This window comes from Myodes glareolus, chromosome 15, assembly GCF_982192425.1.
Source record: "Myodes glareolus chromosome 15, mMyoGla1.1, whole genome shotgun sequence".
In the NCBI taxonomy this organism is placed as follows: Eukaryota; Metazoa; Chordata; class Mammalia; order Rodentia; family Cricetidae; genus Myodes; species Myodes glareolus.
Genome location: NC_142040.1, coordinates 49,720,688 through 49,735,588, shown reverse-complemented (window position 1 = coordinate 49,735,588; position 14,901 = coordinate 49,720,688). Strand labels below are relative to the sequence as shown.

The following is a 14,901-nucleotide window of genomic DNA, read 5'->3' as shown; positions in this document are numbered from 1 at the left end:
CACGCTTTGGGAAAGACTTGATTAAAAATGCTTCTCTTTTCCAGGTAATGTCTTAAACGCTAACATCCTACTTGCTCACACGCATCACTGAGTTGGCTCCCACCCGCCCTGTTACTCGGGTGACTAACAACCATGGCCTCTCTCTCACCTTGTTAGATAACCTGTCATTTTAAATGGACAATACCCGAGGGGATTTCACCTTGCCAGGATAAAACCATGTACATTGTTCTGGTTCCAAATATTTACATTCTATCAGCCCTGTCCCCCTGTTTGGCACTGACAGCAACCTGTCCTGTGGCTTCTAGCTTCAAAAACTAAAACCCGGCCCTTCCTTTGCTTGCCCTAAGAGACAGTGTGAAAAAAAAATGCTTACGAAGAAAGAGGAACCTGTGGATATTCTGAAATTTAGAAAGTGTTATTTTGGGGAGGCTTTCTGGGACAGGATGTCCCCACATCAGCTAGAGGAAGCCAAGCTTTTGATAAACACTATTTTGCCCTGCGCAGATCAAAGGGAGCCATTTATTCAAGGAAGGGATGGAAGGATTTGATGAGGTCCTTCTGCAGACACCCTGTAAACAGGATAAACCCTATCAGTGAAAGCTTAATCCACAGCCAGGCCACATCCCCAGGAACAATGGAGCAACCAGAACTGTGGGTGGCGCGGAGAGAGCTTCAGTCCTGACAAGATTTTTTTCTACCAGGGGGAATGACTGTAAACAGGATTAGGCCTAATGAGATTACCAACACAGGACCAGCAGGCCAGGGGTGGAGAGCTTAATGTTCTATATCGAAAAGACACAGAAATAGCTTGTAGGGTGAGAAGATTGCAATGCAAGAGGTAAGGATTTTCCTACCTAACTTCCTTCCAGCCGGGGTGGAATTGCTCCTTAGATCAGTGGTTCTCAACCTGTGGGGTGTGACCCCTTTGGGGGTTGCATATCAGATATCTATGTTACAATATATAACAGTAGCAAAATTACAGTTATGAAGTAGCGAAGAAATAATATTATGGTCGGGGGGTCACCAAATGTGAGGAACTGTATTGAAGGGTCACAGCATTAGTAAGATTGAGAACCACTGCCTTAGATGGAGAGATATCACAACTATTGCCTTGATAGAAGTGGGAGAGCCAGGTCTTAAAGTTTTCCATCAGGTGCATTGCAAAAACCTGGACACACTTTGTTTCAACAGGGTGGGAGGAGTTGCGAGTATCTCAGGGCATACAACAGGAGCATTCTTTCATAACCTGAGACATCCCTGTCCAACAGCATCCCTGCCCTCTAGAGGGATGAAGAAGGAATCCAGCCAGAAAATGATGCTTGGCAAGTTGGGTACCAAGTTCAGCAATAGATGGCTGGGAATAGACCAGAACTATCATTGGACTTCATGTTGAATGGATGTTAGTGTTATGATTTTGCTAGGGGTCCCGAGCAGCTTGCTGCAGGGTCCCGATGGCTGGTCTCCAGCCATGTGTTGGCGGGCTTGTCCTGCAGGCAGTGAGTCCCCGGAAAGTGCAAGTTCCAGGGGAAGGTGCAAGTTGCCAGCGGCAAATAGTGTGGGCAGATGGCGGGTGGGAGGCACATGGACAGACACATCGTACAGAATAGAACTGAATATTTATTAGTTGAATTATGGTGGGGAAGGAAAAGGGGGAGAAGGAGTGAGAGAGAGAGGGAAGAGAGAGAAGACGACAGAGAGAGGGGGGAAGAAGGAAGAGAAGGGAAAGAGAGAGAGAGAAGAGGACAAAGAGCGAGTCAAGATGGAGAGAGAGGGAGGAGGCTGCAGGGAGTGGGCGTGGCTTGTCTCTTAAAGAGATAAACAATCATAACAGTTACCAGGTCATAACTCCCAAGAGGGTAAAACTGGAACTTAATTCAAGTGAAAAGAATGAAGAGTATATGCATTAGCTACAACTATGTGATGGGTAGCTTTATTTATCAGCTTGTCACAAGCTAGAACTACTTGGGAGTAGAGTCTCAACAATGGATTGTCTATTGTGGATATCTCTATAGGGGACATAGCCACAGTCTAAGGCTTCTCCTGACACTGGCCAGGCAACGCTGCTTCTCCTCAGCTCATCTGGAATGGTCAACTCATTCACCCCAGGATGCTTGCTGGTTGTTGGTCACCTTGGAGTACCATGTGGCTTCTCCTGGGGCATAAGAGCTTACTTCTGGGACACAAGGCTGCCACTTTGCTGAAGTAACCCATTCTCTTGCTTCCAGAGAACTCTAGAGTGTTCATTTACTCTCGGTACAACGCTTAGTACATGTCGGACCCTCGTGACAGATTCGTCAAAAGCATGAAGGAATGTTTCAGTAAAATCCAGTCCCTCTGGGGTAGCTATTGATTTTGTAACATGAAAAAGAATGTGGGTTTCAGAGGAGGAAAGATGGGATCCTTTTGTGCTCAGTTTCTTCTGAGTCTTGAAGCTTACCTTGACTACGGTCATACAAGGAGGAGTGGGCAGACATCCTCCCCAAGGAGCCGAGACTCGGGGAGAGCACACTTTGCAAATGCATGATGGACAGAGAGCAATGGAAGCAAGCGTGTCACTGTAACTGCGTTTTAAGTACTTGGTTGCCACCATCGTATTGATGGAGCAAGATTTCCTACTTCCTTCTAGCCGTAAGAATTCTGCACGTATCCCATGACTGCGGTGTCTATTTAGCAAACTTCCAGAGAGTTCCACAATCCTGCACACACTGGGCCTGTTGTGCCATTTCTGTGACATCGGACACTTTGAAAATCACCCTCAATTTACGCTTTCATCTTCTGTTCCCATTAGGTGTCTGTAGCTCTCGAATTTTTGCCGCCTTCTCAAAGATGACTTTTGGACATCTCGCTGGCTTGTGCTCTTTGTTGAGTTCCCTCAAAGTTTTGTTCTGTTTTCCCTTCATCCCTCTCCTTCCCCTCTTGAAAGTCTCCAGTGAACGTCAAATCTGTGGTCTCGATTATGGCTGTTTGAAGGGTAACCCCAAATGTAACACTCAGTTCAGGAAATCCTTCCTAGATTTTTTTTTTTTTTAGCTCAGTCCTTTAGAACTTAGGAAGGAACATATGCCAGGCTATCATGGGATAAAGTGACAAAGAACCCTGGGTTGATGAGAGATGCAAACATCGGTTGACGTGAGAGGTAGCATGGGAACCCGCAGGAGAAACTGAACTCAAAAGTGATTTATGGACTTGTTTTCTTCTTCTCTCCAATTCATGTATGGAAACCAAACCCCTTCAAGGTGGCATTCTAGGTTTTTGTTTTGTTTTGTTTTTCCAGACAGTTTCTTTATGCAATAGTCCTGGCTGTCCTGGAACTCACTTTGTAGACTAGCTGACCTCGAACTCACTGAGATCTGCCTGCCTCTGCCTCCCAAGTGCTGGGATTAAAGGCGTGTGCCACCACCACGTGGTTTAGGGTAGCATTATGCACTGGGTGCTTTGGTGTCTGCTAGGATCGGATGCAACCATGCGGAACCTGCCCCTCTGTGTGCAAGAGGCACTACCACTGAACTCTGCTCCCAGCCCTTGTGGCATTTAGAAATGTGTTAAGATGAGGAACCAGTCAAGCAGGACACAGTCTGGAAGACCTGGGGCCACATGCAGGGAGATCTTTTGGCTTCTCACGAACTCTCTCTCTCTCTGATTCTGATGGTCACAAGGGCATTGCCTGGGTCAGCGCACTCCTTATGGGCTCAGGCTTGATATGTATGTGCTGATTTCCAGACAGTTCTTTCACAAGTGAAGCAAGAACCCACAAAAGTCTAATAACCAACTTATTAAGGGGTACAAGGAAAAGACAAACTCACAGATAAACAGCAAACCAGACACCACTGCTGACCCAACTGTCTTCGTCCAGCCATTCTGCCCAGGGGTGAAGAACACCAACTGTGCTGCCTCTCTACGGCTTGCTCTCTCTGGCCCACCATGCTGAGAGAGAGAGAGAGAGAGAGAGAGAGAGAGAGAGAGAGAGAGAGAGAGAGGTCCTATCAGCTTTTAACCTGTCCCTCATGTAGAAAAAAAAATCCCTTTGGCTAAAGGGATTGAAATCCCCTAACACTTTACTAGATCATTCCAGGGAACCTCTTCTGGCTCCTTCCTCTGGGTTCAGTGGAGATTGCTCTCCATGGCCCCGCATCTGACTCATTCTTTGCATTTCTGTGGATATCACTGAATCCCTGGGCTTACGAGGTCCTTTCAGACTGATAACGCCCAAATCCCCATCTCCAGCTAACTTCATACTTGAAAGTGCATCTGTAGATCTTCCCAGGTACCCAACTGAAGCTGGGCTCTGCCCACCAAGTCCTGCTGCTCTACTCTGTCTGCTGGATAGCATCCTCCACTTTGTTATCCCAACAGAAACCCAACCTTGGGGTCCACTTACCCTCTTCCACCTTCTTCCACCAGAAAGTCAATATTGCCTCTGACCACTTGTGACTTCATCTCCTCTTCCGTGCCCATTTTGTATAGTCCTTTGCCATCTCTCCCCTGGGCTCCCCAGTAGTTTCTTACTCGGTCACTTCTGTACAGTGTGGCAGCCTCCCAGTTGGTCTTCCAGGCTATTCCAGAATTTTTGTTCTCAAGATAGAAGTTGAGAATCTTACTCCATGGCTCAAGGTCTTCTCATTGCCCATGACTAGATACAATTTAAACACATGCCTGGCACACACCCCTCTTCACTATTTGCCTTCTGACCTCTGGGTCTAGGTTGTTTCTTGACGCTTCCAAGTTCTACTTCAGGTCCCATGAAGGGACCAGCTTTACAACCGCACCCTTCTGCCTCTGTAGTCCCTGTTTGCCTTGCCTCTTCCTTCACCCTGGACGACAGAAGCTGATGTTCCTCTTTTTCTCAGTATACCCGATGATTACCAAGCACAGCTGAGTCCTTTTCATTTTATCTGCGGCCGCAGAGGAACAGCCCCATATAGCCAGTAACCAGAAACTGTGGAGTTTTCCTGCAGTTTCTGGTTCTGGTCGTTTGCCGCCTCTTTTCAGAAGCTAAAGGCTGATCTAGCTCTCAGAGCCATGGATGACAAGACGGGGGCAGGCAGCCTCTCTGATGTCTACACTCAACACATTCCTCCTCAGAAGGCCAATTGTTTGGAGGATGTCAGGCTGGATTTCCAGTTTTCCAGAGGCGGATTCTACATGAAAGTGACTGTCCTCATTTCATGGCCTGGAATTCTGCCTTCACTCCTCGGCAGCTTTGTGATATCAGCAAATCCTTTGACCTCTCTGTGCCCCAGATCTGTCGTTTATAAAATGGGGGGTGATAATCCTCAGGATACATCTCTTAGGATTCTCACGAGTTAAGTGAGTCACGGTTTAATGTAGGATTTGAAAGCGTACCTGACGTGCAAATATAGAGGCGTGTCTGTAAAATCAGTCTATTCATCAAGGGATCCCTATTTGTCTTGGTGTTGGGGCAGAGCAAGGATGCTGGGCTAGATAATACAGGTAGTGCACTATCTGGGTATCTAGGCTATAAAAAATTGCTGTCACTGTTTTTATGATTCTTATTTTTATATTTCAAACTAATTTTTAAAATGAGGACACAGAGTGATGGCTTCCTTTGCCATCTTCACACTTCTAACTTGTCCCCTCCCCATTGCCCTCCCTCCTGTCCCCGCCAGCTGGTTCCCTCTCTTCCTTCAGTTAATCCCAACTTCTGCTTTCTGAATACAAGCATTCCAATTGTGTTTCTATTTCTCACCTGCCTTATACCTTCCTCTGCCCTCACCTTTATTTGTTTTCTTGATGACAGCCATTCTGACTGAGCACTGAGCGGGATGGAATCTCACTAAATGTTGTCTGTCACCCCTGTTATCTATCCCATCCTATAACGAAGCCACAAAATGGGTACCATTTGCACACTTTGCTGAGAAAAGCAGAATCCAGGACTGAAATGCTCAGTGCTACATAGCTTCATTCTGATTGTCACGTGCAACCTCTCCCTATCAAGGGGCATGTGCTTTCACGGGGCAAATGTGACTTAAGAATGACGAAGTGTATCCCCGTAGCATACTGGTTGGAAAGTGGTCCATACATACTACAATTTGTAGAACAGTCAGCATGTGTGTTCACATCCCTTAGAAAATGAAATTGACACGATTCTCTTTTTAATTGCAGTGAACAACAAGTCTCTGTCTTCCCCTGTCCTCTCCACGCAGTGTTTCCCTTCCCAAACTGTCAACTAATATTCCAGAACCAGTCTAAGAACTAGCAGTCACCTTATCACAGTCAGTATTCTTTGTTTGGGCTGCCTCCCTTTGATTGCTTAACATGCATCCAAGCATTTAAATTCAAATGCTCATTTCTTTGGATCCACCTTGGGAATATCTAGTGATATGTTTCCAGATTAGGCTCTCAACCGGCGACAGTAGAGCCCATGCCTTTATCTAAGGAGTAGTTCTGCAGAGCCTCCAGGGTCGGGGTGGGGGGAGGGTGAAAGGGGAGGAGTGGGGGGAGAGGTCAAGTCTATGACTGCAATTGTCTTAGCACCTATCAGGACTGTCTCTTCAAACAAGGATCTCAGTATCTTTCCTAAGTTCCCACTTCCATCCATGCTTTTTAAATTTTCTTTCTGCTCTCCCCTGCCCTGTCCCCACACACTTACAGTTTGTTCTTTTGCGGGGCCCTAGAGCAGGGAACAGGCCTATATATTCTTACTCCTAGCAGGATGGAGACCTTTATTTGAAAGGAGAGGGACAGTGGGTAAACACAAGCTGTTGACTCATTTTGACTACTGAATGCTCTGGCAGGAGGCCCCACAGGTGACCTACTTCCTCCGGTGCCTTTGGCAGACTAAGGAAACAATGCCCAGAAAAGATCAGTAACTTTCCCTGAAGCCCATTGAGTGCCAACTTCAGAGACAGCATCGCCTGAAGACAAGCAGGGCCAAGCATACAAGGTACAGGGCATGTGCGGGGGGGGGGGGGGGGGGGGGGGAGACAGTGAGCTTGGAATCTCATTGGAGGAGACAATGAGGGCGCGCATGCTAGAGTTCAGCCCACCTCTCGAGATGTAAGATAAGCCTCTGTCTTGAGAGGATGCTCTCTCGCAGAGATATTCTATGCATTTGTAAATGTTTTCTTCTTAAAATACATAGAAGCATCATATTGTCGTCGTGATATGAGCTTCAGTGCCCACCTCCCCAGAGCACAGATGAGGAAAGGGAGGCAGAAAGGGAGCCACTCACCACAGAACCTTCTGGATGTCGGCCGGGACTCCTGCCAGTGTCGATCCAGTATTATTACAGAGACCTCATTGTTAAGAACATGTTCTTTGAGTTTCCTGCTTATCGCGGAGCTTAAGAAAATACGGGCTGGTTTTTTCCCCCTTTCTGTTTGCTTTTCCAACCTTCAGCTTCTATGACCTTAGAAAAAAGTACATGAAAGCCGAACTGATCTAAAAAGCAACCTGTTTGCAACCTGATAGGAGTCCTGGAATGTCACCAGCTAGACAGAGGTGTAGTGTTCTCTGAACACATTTCAACAGTTTTTTTCCAAGTGGCCACTGGTTCATTTCCACTGAGGCACCTGAGGATGCTGGATGCATGGTACATTTCCTAAGCTGGCAAAATGCTGGTGGTAGTTACATACCTCAGTGGTAGAAATGGAGGCGTATAGAGTCTTCCTTGGTTAACCTTAACTCAATACTTAAAGTCCTTTGCATTTAGATACATGCACAATAAGAGTTGAGACTGGACTATGTGCCATGTTCAGAGGTTATAGTTCTTATTAAAGTAGATGTTTGATGGACCAGATAGCATCTGGCAGCACTTTCCGCTGTAACATTTATGAACCTGTCTAAAGGTAATAGTTGAAGGCACGAGAACAAACTCTGGACAGCATGTCAGCATTGTTTTGAGAGGCTCTGCTATCCATGCACTTAGAGAAGATTTACTATCTAATGTTTGGCCAGACACCTTATGTCTTTTGTTTGGGTAGACACAGCCAGCGTCTGTCTGTAGAAAAATGATGTAGAAGAACACAGGTGCAATGCTGGCCCCTTCCAAGCTTAAAGGGAAGAATTATGTGATTTAGATTGTGGAATAGTGACTAATCTCAGAGGCTTTGGAAACGGCTGCTGTCATCCTCTCTACCCTCCCTTTCCGTTTCTATTGAAGAGCGAGAGAATGCTAGGTAAATATGACTAGGTTCTTTCTGTTAAAGTCTGGTCTTAGCATCTACGGCGATGGAGCTGCTAAGTACACTGTCACCTCGATCTTGTCTTTGAGAAGAGCAGAGCTTGCCTGTGTTTCCTTCCCTCAATTTAAAGATTTAGTTTATTTTTAAAAGTGTGTGTATGTGGGTATATCTGTGCATGGAAGCGGAGGGGCCCCCCTGAGAGGTGTTGGCTCCTCTGAAGCCAGAGTTACAGACAGTTGTAAGACTCCCAGCATGGTGCAGCAAACCAAACCCAGGTCCTCTGCAAGAACAGCGCCTGCTCTCAACGGCTGAGCCATCTTTCCCGTCCTCACTCTGTTGATTTAATGTCCGACTCCGTAACTGTGACGGTGTTCCCAGGAGCTACCCTCAACAGTTCAATTCCAGATTGCTGGAACCCCCTGTTCTCCATTTGACCGATCCCTCAAAAGTGGGGTCAGGTCCTTTCACAATCCTCTGCCTCCCTAGGCAGGAGAGCATTAGGCAAACTTTGATCCAAATCTTCCCTCTTGATGGTATCTCTGATGATGCTGTCTTCCTCCTTGTCTCCATCATCCTGGTATGGTCTCTCCATCCAGAGGCCTAGCTGACTTGCTAAGACTGTTCCTGCCACACCCTACTGTACTACAGATACTTACTACCTTTAGAACCATGCTTGTTGATGGGGCTCAAATCCCCATGTCTTCCTCAGCATGGCCCTCCTTACCTAGTTTCCTTTTTTAAAATTTTATTTAATTTTATTTCATGTGCTTTGGTAGAAGGGTGTCAGATTCCCTGGAACCGGAACGACATACAGTTGTGAACTGTCATAGAGGTGCTGGGAAATGAACCTGAGTCCTCTGGAAGAGCAACTAATGCTCTTAGCCACTGAGCCATCTCTCCAGTCCCCCTGCCCTGCTTGCTCAGAAACCTAACCCCCAATGGTTTTACCTTTGAGACAACACGAGTTCTTCCCAAGGGTAATTTCTACTCTTCAGCCCAGGAGACACTGACAATGCTAGTCACATTTCTTGGTTGTCACGACTTGAAGAAGGAATGCTCCTGGCATCTGGCAGGCAGAAGACAAGACTCCTGCTAACCAGGTTGTATGGCTCAAGGGACAGTCCCAACAATGACCCCATACCAGCCCAAGGAGATACTGGAGGCCTTTTTCCCTATCTCTGGCAGAAAGAGAAACAGAAGAAAACAAAACACAATCTGTCCCCCCCACACACACACACACAACCCTAGATCCCTTTGCTCACAGTCCCACTTCTGAGCCAGTGTTGGAAGAAACCATCGCTCTCACACTGCATGTGGTCCTTTGCTCACCGGGAAGGATGGGAATAGATTCTTTACTTAAGTAGAAGTACTTAATGTACTTACTCATGTGGGTGGTTCTGAGCCCCGGCTGCAACCAGATCTGTGACATTTACCATTTGAAAAAACACTCAAAATACCAGAAGTCGATTTGGAGGTTCTTTTCAAAGCTAAAAATAAAACTACTGTATAGCCCGGCTCAACCACTCCTTGGTACATACCCGAAAGAGTCAACATACCGCACGGACACATGTACATCTATGTTTATTTCTATTCTTTTTGCAATAGTCAGGAAATTCAACCACCCTAAGTACCCATCAACAGATGAAATGATAAAGAAAATACGGTTTATATTTACAATGGAATTTTATTCAGCCATAAAGAAGACTAAAAATATGTCATTTGTAAGGAACCAGATGAAACGTGTGATCTTGATGCTAAGTGAAATAAATCAGATCTAAAAGGACAAATATTTTTTCCCTCTTATATGAGGACTCTAGACTTGAACACACACACACACAAACACACACACACACACACACACACACACACACACACACACACACGACGTGAAAGTAGAAAGGAACCTCCTAGGGAACAAAGAGTGACTGGTGTGAACAGGAAGGATGAGACAAGAAACTTAATTGGGGTCAATAATCAAAGTCTATGGTACACATGTGTGAAAATGGCATAATGAATTCCACAGTTGTATATGTCTAAGAGAGAGAGAGGGAGAGAGAGAGAGACAGAGAGAGACAGAGAGACAGAAAGACAGAGAGAGAGAGAGAGAGAGAGAGAGAGAGAGAGAGAGAGAGAAGGAGAAAGAGAAAGAATGAGAAGGAGAAAGAGAAAGAGAGAAAATCTCTTTATAGCCCTAAAAAAATACACATATTTAAAACTCAAATTGAATCAGCCTAGGGTGAGGCCCTGGTGGTCTCTATCTTAATCCCCAGAGAAGAGTGGTACAGCCAGAGCTAATAGCCCTGCGGCCTGGCCATCTGCTTAGTGGGGTGTGGAAGGGAGACCTCCACAAAGAACTGACACTGCCCTTCTTAGTCTTTCTACTGTTTGCACATTCTTTAGGACTATCAGCCTTCAGCAGTACTCTCAGTTAACCTTGTAGACTAGATAGGTCATCTAGGAAAGTAGGGCTCGGTGTTTCAGGTCTTCTTATCTTGAACTGCGATTGAGTCTAAGTCAATATTTACCAAAACCAGGACCAGAGAGCAAATAAACAATTCAAGCTATAATCAAGCAATCTATGCTAGCCACTTAATTTAGAAAAAAACAATGCTTCCTTTTGTCCTTTAGAAAGAGAAAAATAATTCCAATTTGAAGCCTTGAGGTGATTTGCAACCTGTGAACACTAATGGGGTAGTATAATAAATCATAACCACCACCTCCATGAAATATGGCCACTCTAATTCTGCATGTTGATCCCCAGTTCTACACAATGGAATCTTTACAAGGCAAAATAAATCTGGCATTGACCTTCCATCATTCCCTGCTTTGATGGACGAAACCGACAGCACGAAATTCCTCTCCACAGCCCAAGAATCTCCTCACCTTTAATATCCTCCCCACAACCCCATCCATCGCCTCCTGTAGCGAAGTAAGCAAGGGACTTAAATCTGAGCAGGCTGGATTCCAGTCTGTGTATAACACTTCCTTAGGAAATGTGTGAGTTCCCTGATTTGTGACATTTTTGCTCCCCTAGGTTGCTTCTCCATCAACAGATTGAAGAAGTCCTTGGGGGAGTGGACGAGTTCTTTCCCATTTAGGAATTAACAAGCAGGTAGATCACCCATCTGACAACCTTTCATAGGATGAACTGCCTGGCTTTGTCTGGCCTGTTGTGTGGGAACATAGCCTAAGCGACACCATTGACAGTCACCGAGCACTCTGCAAGAGAAGATACTGCTACACAGTCATCCAAGAAAATGATGAAAGAATGCTATTGAAAAGATTATCACTTAGTTGGGGATATACAGGGTTACATCAGATAACTCACAAGTGCCAGCTAGCACGTAGTTCCGTCAATGAACATTTTTTGGCCACCTGTCAAATGAGGTGAGCCCCAACGCAATGGATATCATGAGTAACGTTCTTGGTCCATCACGGGAAAAGCTGGGCTTTCTGTGCATAAACACAGTAAAATGCTACATTTACACTTTCGTTCATGGCATGTTTTAAGGCTGCACTTCGTTTTTAAACGGAGACCCTGAATTTTCTGAGCTCAGGCCTTACAGAACCTGACTTTGGCCATTTTGGGGGGAAACTATGGGTTAGAATATGGAAATAAAATGTGATCATGCCTTGACACTCTGAGTTGTGAGTGCTGGGAGCCAAAGTCAGGCATTCCCCAAGAGAAATAAGCACCCTTAACTCCCAAGTCCTCGCTCCTTGCCTAAACGTTACTTCTTAACCAATCCACATACTCCTGAAGCAAAATCTTTGTGAGAAACTGCGTGCAAGAAGCAAAGAAAGCAGAGTTCAGCCGCAAGCACATCCTTACAGAGTGCCCTTCAGGTCACACTGGCTGCTGGATTGACACAGGTTGAAAAGCAGAGAGAAAGAATAAAAATGATACGTTAACTCCTCACAGACGCAGGAGGACCCAGGGTAAAATGGGAGTGTGATGTCCTTGTTCAAATGATGTCAAGAATTTCACGGCGATGACGTGGGATCATAGGAGCCTTTGAAGCACACAGCTCTGACTCTACAGGTCAACCCTACACAGTGTCAGGCCTGAGTAGAGGGACAGGCCTAGAAAGGGTGCTGGTGGTTACTCTCCATGAACTCTATTCCAGACTCTGCAAAACCCATCCACAGGTCAATCTCTGTGAGCAAACTAGTATCAATATTTTTCAGAGAAAAAAAAAATCTCAAGAAGATTAGGCTGTTTGTATAAAATGTACAATAGTAAGTCTGTGTGTGCTGAAATGAAGGAGCAAGGGGAGGGAGTGAGGGAAGAGACAAAAAGAACCAGGAACACCGGCTTCTAGCCTAAGCTCGTTTACTAAGGCCAAAATATCAAAAAGGTCTCATTACTATTATAGTGAACCACAATTGAGGCCATGAATACAAACTGAAAAATACCTTTGTCCTTTGTCATTTCCTTGAACCATTTTAGTTCTGTGCTTCTGAAGGCAGGTCTTTATTGCTTCAAAAGCAGACTCATTTGGAAGCTTGTAGACTCTGTCCTTGTATCTACTGTGTTTGGCACGGAGCTAAATGACTACTCCTCTGTTTGCAATTTATTTATATGAGAAGTGAAATGTCAGGTTCACACTGGGTGAACTACTCTTTATAAACATACAAACAAATGCAAACGTTTGCTGCCAAAGTGTCCAGAAAGACCAAACCAGAGACAAGAAATATCTCAACTCCAACTGCCCAGCTCTTCCACGTGGCCCGTTCAACAGACGGAAGGAAACAAGAGTGGTCAAAACTAAGCCCAAGTGAATACGACTTTGACAGATTTCATAGAAGACACCAAGTGAAGGATATTTCTGATACTATGGACACCAACATTATAAAACTGAGGGGGGAAACGTAGTTCTAACTCTGGAGTGGAATCTTCTAGAATCCTGCCAGGTATCTTTAGCGAGACTTGAACATTGTCATTTTCTCTCGTGCTTGTGGGTTTCTTTGTATCTGTAAAGCATAACCAGGAATTGCCTGAGAGACTAGGGATGTAGCTCCTTTGGAAGAGTGTTAACCCAACCCAGCAGGCACAAAGCCCCAGGTTCCACCCTTAGCAGTCTATAAAGCTGGTGAGGTGGTGGACACCTTTAACCGTGGCACTTGGGAGGTAGAGGCGGGAGTTTGAGGCCACCTTGGTCTATGAGATTCTATCTAAAATAAACCAATCCTTTGATTAAGAAGGAAACTATTTTTAAATTTAACATCGATGTACCTACACTTGATTTGTACATGATCCCCAAATGTCCCAGTTCCCTGAACCTGTATACTGCTCTAATAAAGAGGATAGCAGCGTATCTGTACACTCTGGAGACTTTGAAAGTACTTGTGGATCTGGCATTATTGATGGTCACCAAGGAGACAAGGTCTTAGATCAAGACAAGGAATTGGAGTTGAGCCCGCAGTGCGGCTGTGCCAGCCCAGTGGCCTGGAGCTGGCAGAACAGGTTTGGTACCTATTTGGATCTACCCACATGAAACTGGGAGGAGACTTTATGGGACCTTGTGTCTGGCGTCTTTCCTGAGAAGAGAGAAAATGGAAACTGATATTCTTTCTTTCACTCCTCTCTCTCTATCTCCTTCACTCTCTCCCTCACATATAAATAAATAGCTAAAAACTCTGAGAATTGCCCTGCGATAAGATGCAGTCCCCTGTAAATATAGAAACAGCAAACATGACAAATGCCTGACCCTAAACCCGGGACTGACATTATCGGCACAGCCGCGGCCTTACTCTAAGAGTAAATTTGAGTTAAACCCAGAGAAAGGGAAGGGAAACCTAGGACTTCTTCAGCAAATGTCAGAACATGTAAGTAAAGCACATGTTATTCCAGTAACTCTGGATACCCAGTACAGGTGGGTTCGCTGGCTTAGCTGCAGGGAATGAGTATTTGTTATTGTTACAAAAGATGGGGCCAAAATACCTTTTTCATATCTGTGTCTGCAGACCAGTGCTTCTCAACCTTCCTGGTGCTGCAATCCTTTAATACAGTTCCTCATGTCTCGGTGACCCTCAAACATAATTTTTTTTGCTGCTACTTCATAACTGTAATTTTGCTACTGTTATAGATTGTAATGCAAATACCTGTGTTTGCCTATGGTCTTAGGCAAACACTGTGAAAGGATCAATCAGCCCCAAGGTGGTCACTATCCATAGATTGAGAACTATTGCTGTAGACTATCACTACCAACAATAGGGACATAGATAGCAATGGTATAGTACCCAGGAGACCCGCCTCCTCTGTTTCAGTGGGGAAATCACTCCGAGCTTAAAGCCAGTGGTTTGGTTCAAATATCACCTCTCCCACCCAGCTTGTAATCAAACTATCTTCTGAGCCTCAGTTTTCTCATCTCTAAAGGGAATCTCACTCACTGCAGGCGCTGCTGGCTTCCCCTCAGTGGCAGTACTGTCTTTCTGCCTTCTAACAGTATTGTGACTGTGACCAGTTCAGGGATGTTTCCAGTTGGAGGCACTCATTGCCCAGACTCGCAAGTCATGTGACCTAGTTCCAACAAATGAGCTACAAGCAGGGTCAAGGAGTGGGATCGAACCAGGAGAGACAGAGTCAACTAGAGCGTGCTTCCCTCCTGCCTGGAAGCAGGCAGAGTGCCCGGGCATGCCATACAGCTAAGGCTTGCTCCGTGAGCAGCTGTATACAACGAGTTGCCCATTACTGCCACATCCATTGTTAAATGAGAAAAAGAAGAAACCTATTCAATGAAATCCCACAGGTACA

At 45.4% G+C, this 14,901-nt stretch overlaps 1 long non-coding RNA gene across 1 annotated transcript; it reads right to left on the bottom strand.

Moving 5' to 3' along the window:
* Nucleotides 1–1,597: 1,597 nt before the first annotated feature.
* Nucleotides 1,598–4,886, bottom strand: LOC146891570 (uncharacterized). The gene is made up of 2 exons (XR_014997182.2): nucleotides 4,379–4,886; nucleotides 1,598–3,924 (listed from the first exon to the last, which is right to left on the bottom strand). It is a non-coding gene; the product is annotated as an uncharacterized LOC146891570 (long non-coding RNA).
* Between the last annotated feature and the right edge of the window lie 10,015 nt (nucleotides 4,887–14,901).